The sequence below is a fragment of the Schistocerca americana genome, chromosome 5 (genome assembly GCF_021461395.2).
Source record: "Schistocerca americana isolate TAMUIC-IGC-003095 chromosome 5, iqSchAmer2.1, whole genome shotgun sequence".
NCBI lineage: Eukaryota > Metazoa > Arthropoda > Insecta > Orthoptera > Acrididae > Schistocerca > Schistocerca americana.
In genome coordinates, this window is record NC_060123.1 from 431,867,486 (window position 1) to 431,875,420 (window position 7,935).

A 7,935-nucleotide genomic window follows, 5' to 3' on the forward strand; every position below is an offset into this window, starting at 1 on the left:
TAAACTGGAAGACAAAGACGAGAGTTGAGAATGTCTTGAACTGAAAATAAGATAGGAGGGACACACGGTTCAGTGAGTTGACGGATGATGGCGAAATAAAATTCTCTGCCAGGTTCCTTAAGATAAGAAACAATGTAACTGACAACCTAACGACAACATCAGAAAACAATGATTGTAAATTTTACTCTGTGGTTATAAGGAACATCCAATTTCCACAAGGGTTTTCCAGAACCTTCTCTGCTACCACAAGAACGCTGCTACCAGTTTATAATAGAACGGCATTACATTAGGGGAATGCGCATGCTATTACGTGGCATTCTCAATATGATTTTCTGATGAGGGGCAACATGATCTACTTGAAGATTTGATAGTCGTTTTTCTATTATTCAGTTCAGTTCAGTAAACTGATCAATACAGATCTGCGCTCAGCGAATGTTTGGGTTTCCACGTATTCTCAAGATAATTTCCTCGTGCTGGTGAAACCGGTTTTTATCATCTGTATTAGAAGGCACAAATTGACGCGAAAGCATAAAATCTGCCAAACTATTGTCAATACTATTATCTTCAAAAAAGCCAACGGCCTAACCGCAGTGGTAACACCGGTTCCCGTCAGATCACCGAAGTTAAGCGCTGTCGGGCTGGGCTAGCACTTGGATCGGTGACCATCCAATCTACCCGGCGCTGTTGGCCAGCGGGGTGCACTCAGACCTTGTGAGGCAAACTGAGGAGCTACTTGATTTAGTTAAGTATCGAGTTCGGTCTCAGAAACTGACATACGGCCGGGAGAGCGGTATGCTGACCACATGCCCCTCCACATCCGCATCCAATGATGCTTATGGGCTGAGAATGACACGGCGGCCGGTAGGTACCGTTGGGCCTTCATGGCCTGTTCGGGAGGAGTTTAGTTTTAGTTTTATTATCTTCAAAAAGTATGGTGGAGGTGGGAAATGTGTCTCCGTTGAATGAGCGCAATATGTCAGCTAAGCACTGCTGGGGAAATCTAACACCGTCCTCTTTTCAGGCTTCCCGGGGACTGCAGATGTCTTCAGGAGCAATGCGCCCAGACTGTGGAAGCTTACGGTACCATGCAGCTGCAGATCTGGACGGATATAAAACACAGGCTAGACATTACCTTCAAAGATCATGTAGAAGTAGCTTTTTACATAACACCCTTTTATAACTATGTATGTCTCAATGAGCACGTAATGTATTTTTTCATACTATGAGAGAATCTACCGAAATGCATAGGTTTAAGTGTTGGCATAGTGAGTTTTTTTCCTCGCGTTCTTGCTCTTTTCCAGTTAGCCTCCAATTGTATTACGTCGCTTCACTCACAGAAGTACTGAATGTGTTACATTGTAAAGAATCCACCCCAATAATATTAAACTGTTAACCGCGAGCCACACTGCAAAGGTGAATAAATATGGTGCAGATCTTATAAAAATGATTTAGACGGCGGAGTTGCCACGGGACCTGTGCATACAACTTCAAATAATGTAATAATAACAAAATATTAAATATACCTTGAGTTTCATTTTCCTTTTGTAGCCTTGCACAAAATATTAGAATACGTGGCGTGTAACGCTTTCATAATACAAATTCATTGACATTTATGTCTATTAGGATCACTTCTTGAATAAATTACTTCATTGTCTACCTTCGATTATTTGCGTATTCTTTTACTTAAAGGCGGAGCAGTACTCTCGTTACACAGTAGCTCTCTACAGACTTCCGATTAAGACTGCTAATTGATACTTTTCGTCTTTCACTGAAGAAAGAAGAAACGCAAAAAAAGAGACAGAGCTGTACATGCTATATCTGTGCCTTATTATTATCTTGGGTCTAGGTCAATCGCTGAATTAATACTGTGACATTTTGTTAAGAACTTTACAAACATAATTTTTACCCACGATGGAGGGGGCAAGCATATGCTACAGCTGCCGAAATTCAATATTGTTTTTTAACGTGATTATGTTATCTACGAGAATATAAAAAAATTACTAAGGGCTCGATATCAATAATGTTATCTGTGCCTGTAACGTGACTTAAAAGAATTATAATCATAAATGCAACCGTAAATGCAAATCAGACCTCCAGTACACGCTTCAATCGTTAATGTTATGAGCGATACTTACCTCAAGAATCACTACACTACACCTGATTCGTGCTTAAATACACCGTACATCACAATCACATTAAAGAAACATACCTCACAAGAACGGTTAATGGAATCCCCAAAATCGAAAAGTGAGTGATCCCTATTGACATTCAGCGGTATGCATGCGACAGCCTGCGTGCCTAATATGTTCCAAAACGCTACGTGTAAGAACGGGATTTTCTCATGCTCATATCTTCTGTTTTGTTTTTGATAAAAAGGTAGGTGTTTTCGATAGCCCTTGGGCTAGGGACCATTTTTATATCTAACGTAAGGATCGTCTTAGGTTCATCATCCTATAGTACAAGGTCAAATTAGGAATATCACACACTTCCTACCGCTTAGGAAAATGGAGGAAATAGGTTGATTCTTTCTGCATTTTATGTGATCTGCGGTGGACTTGATGAGACTTAAGGAGGTACCATCAGTTCTTGGGCGGTTCCTCGAAAAACACCACAAAATGGGGTTTTTACTATATTTTCTCCATCACCAGCGGACCTAAACCCAGCCGAAGATTCCAAAACAGCTATACACAGCAAAGAGCTGAAATTTTTGCGATATATTCCTAAGATTCAGATCTCGAACAGCCTTGAAAATTTTCTTGATATCTGTATCTGTTTCCAAGATATAGAGTATCAAAGTTACCTTACTTCAACACGTAAAATCCGACATGAGGCGAAATCTAAATAATACATAACAGCAGAAAATTGCTCAGATTCTGTCTATTCTCTAGGCATTTATCTCCCAGTTGTCAGAAATCTTTATCCGATGTCGAGAAACACACAAAAAACTTTTTTTTTCGTACCAAACCCAGCCTCAGGTTTCAGAGTGGCTATGCACAGCACATGGCTGCAATTTTTACGATGTATTCCTAAGAGCCCTATCTGGAACAACCCTGAAAGTTCTCTTCACATCTTTATCCATTTGCGAGATACAGAGGTTCAAAGTCATCCTACTTGTACACGCAAAATATGGTGTGAGGCGGAAACGTAGTTTATGAAGTGAAGTAGCACGGTGAAATACGCCGTAGAGTATCTCAGTTATCATCTGCGAACTCCATGTTTTAGCGTTGAAGCACATGCCTCTTTTTCCATCCTTGTTGTAGTGTTGAAGCACATGCCTTTATTTTCCTCGCGTAAAATCCGGCCCGAATGTAAAATAGGTTTTCCATTATTTCAGTTTCACGTATGTAAACTACCTAAATTTTACTTACCAATACATTTCTTTTAATTTGAGTTACATTCTCTCCTGCATCGGGGAAGAGAAAGGAACCAGCAGAAAAATACTCCTTTCGGAGCACAAAAAATGCGAATGTGTTCCTGTTTATTCAAAGGACTCTGACTGAAAATTCGAGTACCAGCCACCTCATTCTACCATCCTCAACATCTTCAATAATTTTCCCAAAAATTTTGGCATGCGAAAATAGTCGCGCTCTTTTTTGCTGAGAGGGAATAAAACAGTTGCAGTGGCACAGAGCGGAAAAGTAATAAATACTGGAAGATAGTAGACAGTGGATGTGCGAAGGAAACAATGGCAGTGTGAGAGAAAGAGAGGGACACAGTGGCAGTGGGGCATAGTTGACAGTGACTACAGTGCTAGGAAAAGAGTAAAGGAGCAGTTTCAGGGCAGGGAGGAATAAAAAAAAAAGAGAGAGGAAGTTGGTGAGAGCCAGTGATAATGACAACAAGGAAGAGAGAGATAGTGATAGCAGCAGTGGGAAGGGTGGAATGAGATATTAGCAGTAAGAGAGAGCAAGAGAGAGACAGTGACAGTGAGAAGAGTCTGTAGTAGTAGGACACGACGAAGGGGACTGTGGCTGTAACGCAGGAAACGATGACACAGAGGCACAAAAGAGATAATGAAAATGAGTTGGGCTGAATGAGTGAGTGAGAAAGAGCAAGTTGGTATGAGCGACTTATAGCGATGGACTAGGAGTTGTTAGTGAGCTACAATTAGGGGAGCTTGTGCCAGTTTCAGGTGAGTTACATGTTTAAAAAGTGCGATTATGTTCGCAGGTTAAAATTTTGGGAAAACTTTTAAAGGTGATGAGGAAGATAGAATGAGGCTGTTGTTACCCCACTTTTTAGTCAGAGTATTTCAAATACACAGGAACATATTTGCATTTTTTGTGCTCCCGACGACGCATCTTTTCCTCTGTGACAGTCATGCGTGAATGATGGGTTAGAATAGTGAAGTACGGATATCGGGTGGAGGGTGTTATTATTATTATTATTATCATTATCTGCAAGTGGTTTTACGGCATTCGCCGTTTGCTGCATCCAATAATCTGAAAGTATGTATAATACTACATTGACATCTCTCAGCTGCCTGTGACCATGGTTCCCTCCAGCCCTTTCCTGATGTTCTCCTCGGATATCTTCTTCTTCGTCTTTCAGAAGGCATCCATTTTAAGTTTATAGGTCCCAATCTTTCTCAGGTATCACCACCGCAGCCAGCGTATTTCGTTCTATCCTTTCCGTAATATATTCAGTCAGTATTATTTCTTTTATAACTGTATTTGGCACATGTTTGAATTGCGTTACTGTACAAGTTCTGCTCGTTACAGTTCCAGAGTTTGCTACTTCTTCTATTGTTTATTTCTAACGTCTTACCGAGAGAAATGGCTCAGTGGTTAGCACCCTAGACTTACATTCGGAAGGACGACGGTTCAAACCCGCGTCCAGTCACCCTGATTTAGGTTCTCCGTGGTTTCCCTAAATCGCTTCCGGCAAATGTCAGGATGGTTCCTTTTAAAGGGCACGGCCAACTTCCTTCCGTAATCCGATGGGACCCATGACCTCGCTGTTTGCTCCCCTCCTCCAAATCAACCAATCAGCTAACGTCTCATACTTCTTAGTTATAAGAGTAATTCACTTCATGACTGTACAACACTTTAGTTTCGTAATGCCATTTATGATAGAATCGGCTATTTGTTTATCCTCATTTACCCCACTCTTATATCAGACAGGAAAAGCAATTAAATCTGTCCGTAGTGTAAAAACATACCTAGTTTATTGTCACATTATTAAGTCTATAAATACATTACGAAAATTTTGAAGTGAAATCGTTTATAAATCAATTGAATATTAACACCAAACTTGAGTATCTACAATATTTTTAGTCTTCGCTCCAAGCCCAAGAATAAATAAATTCTTGTGCAAGTATCGTAAAGTTGTCCAACCCCAAATCCATCTCACATTACTTAGTAGACTACGTGATTTGATTGAAACTTGACCAAGCGTTCCCTCCCATACCCCCACCCGCATACCCATCCGCAGGACTACTACTGTGTCCTAGTCCCACAGTAATTTTTTCTCCACATTAGTAAGTCACGCGAGTACCAAGTCGGGTTGAAACTGGTCCAAGCGTTGCAGAGTTAAGCCTTGCATATCGCTTCTTATCATCATGAATCCCAAAGCTGGAAGTATTTAGAATAACTTACTACCACAATAATTTTTCCTACGTAATTAGCCATGGGTGTACTAAGTTAGGTTTATATTTCACCACTCGTTCCAGAATTATAGTTTACCTGCTAGCTCTGGGTGTATCCCAGTGCAATAGTATTTTCTTCCCAAACCTTAAGACATGAGTGTACCAAGTTTGGATGACATTGCTTCAAATGTTATGTTATAGATGTCGCCTCTTCCTACAGCCACAGTCAACCAAAACGGTTAAGTGTCAATCGTACTATTAACAATGTCTCTAGCAATCCTGGAAACAATGGCATTGGCACTAATTCATTTGGCTGTCGATTATTTCTAGATCCCTCACACTTCACACCACTACACTCCATAGGGATGCTAAGGGCTTCTTATCTGAACAGCATACTCTTTCAGACCAGATTTTGACGGCGAGACACATGAAACTTGAATCCCTTTTATTTTGTAAACGGTGCAATATATTGCTAGTATGTTGAGGCATATCCACCGGGGACGTGTCATCATATGTTGGAACTCCTTGAGATCTATTTGTCCTAACTGTTCAATATTACAATCACACACTGCAGCTTGCAAAACTTGGAGCCGTCGCATCTATAGTGGGCTGTGGTCAGTGATGTAACCATTCCACCGGCCGCTCTGGCCGAGCGGTTCTAGGCGCTTCAGACTGATGACCTCAAATGTTAAGTCCCATAGTGCTCAGAGCCATTTGAACCATTTTTTGTAACCATTTCCTTCCACGTCTGGTGATTTCTGTCCAGCAATATAACCATTTCCTTAATTACCGCTCTCAGAATGCTAGAGTTTTTGTCGAAATTTTCGTGGGTTTGTATGCACTGCTCCATCCTTACGGCCACTACACGGTGCAGTTAGAAAGAGTGGGGAGAACGGTCCGGATTTTCGAACTGTAACCTGCAAACTCACTCTTCCTGCTGCTGCCGAGGTGACAAGACTTGAACATAGGTGATCGCTGCTTAAATGTGCCACAGGGCTGCATGACTCCGTAAACTGCTGGCTTCTTTTTCATAAATGTTGCGTTCGACTTATATGGTATGCCGTGGCTACGAGAGTTCGGTTTACTGAATTGTGGGTTTGAAGAATTGAGGTACCGCATATCCCATGAACAGAGGACACCAGTCCTCACTTTTTAGTTACCCACGTTATTTATAGCTATTTCTCACTTATTTTTTCTGCGTTATCGTGATACTTTTCTGGATTGGTCCTCCAGTTAATTGACTTTGTAGTAGCTGGAATAGGCAATTTCAGATACCGCGTGTTTATGTTACGTTTTGTCTGCCAGAGGATTCATTAACTCATATCCCTAACTTGTAGCACTGTTAACTTGTACTGGAAAAGTTTGTCGGTACAGAGAGGATCTAGGAACGAGGAACATTACTTTTAATGAGCGATGAATATCTTCTTAAAGTAATTCAAGTAAATAAATTTACAACTCAAAACAGTGAATAGAGCTTCTGTATGACTCATACAAATATTACTCTGTTTCCTTTGTGAGAATGAGAATACATTGGTGCCCTAGTAATTTAGGAAGAGGGTTGTATAAATCTTGAAACGAGGACCTGATTAAATCTATTGTAATAGTTACACAAGCTTCTTGGTTAGCAACAGTCAACACAGTTCAAATAACTGTTCACTGAATTTAGATTGTGTTATCTGTTGGGTAGTATAGAGGAATATACATACAGATTGCACAAATAACTCGTAGCAAAATAGGTAATCACATGGAGTATGGTGATGGGGTTCACATTTGCGTAAATTAAGAAGTCAGAGGGCCGGTCGTTGTGGTGGAGCGGTTCTAGGCGCTTCAGTCTGGAACCGCGCGACCTCTACGATCGCAGATTCGAATCCTGCCTCGGGCATGGATGTGTGTGATGTCCATAGGTTAGTTAGGTTTAAGTAGTTCTAAGTTCTAGGGGACTGATGACCTGAGATGTTAAGTCCCATAGTGCTCAGAGCCATTTGAACCATAAGAAGTCAGATTGCTTAAATGAATTTAATGGCGGTATATAAACAGATAGATGTATTCAACAGTATCGATATTCATTCGTAGAGATTACAATATTTTTAGCAAATGTCAGTAGCTGGAGGACACACCATTTTGTTGCTCGGGTGATATTCCTAACTCTTGTGCCATCCAAGATAATGAAGAAAGCTTTTTTTTAATCTTTGGATGCGTTATGGAGGAGCTTGGGGACTGCACATCGCTCTCGCGGTCGTAGTCAAGTTTCGTGACCTTGTAACCGCTAATATTCAATCAAGTAGCTCCTCAGATGGTCTCATGAGACTGAGTGCCCACCGTTCCAGTCCTCTCACCAAGGGAAAAGT

At 40.9% G+C, this 7,935-nt stretch overlaps 1 pseudogene; it reads left to right on the forward strand.

The window, feature by feature from the left end:
- Nucleotides 1-572: 572 nt before the first annotated feature.
- LOC124617133 lies at nucleotides 573-690 on the forward strand (annotated as a pseudogene).
- The last annotated feature ends 7,245 nt before the right edge of the window (nucleotides 691-7,935 follow it).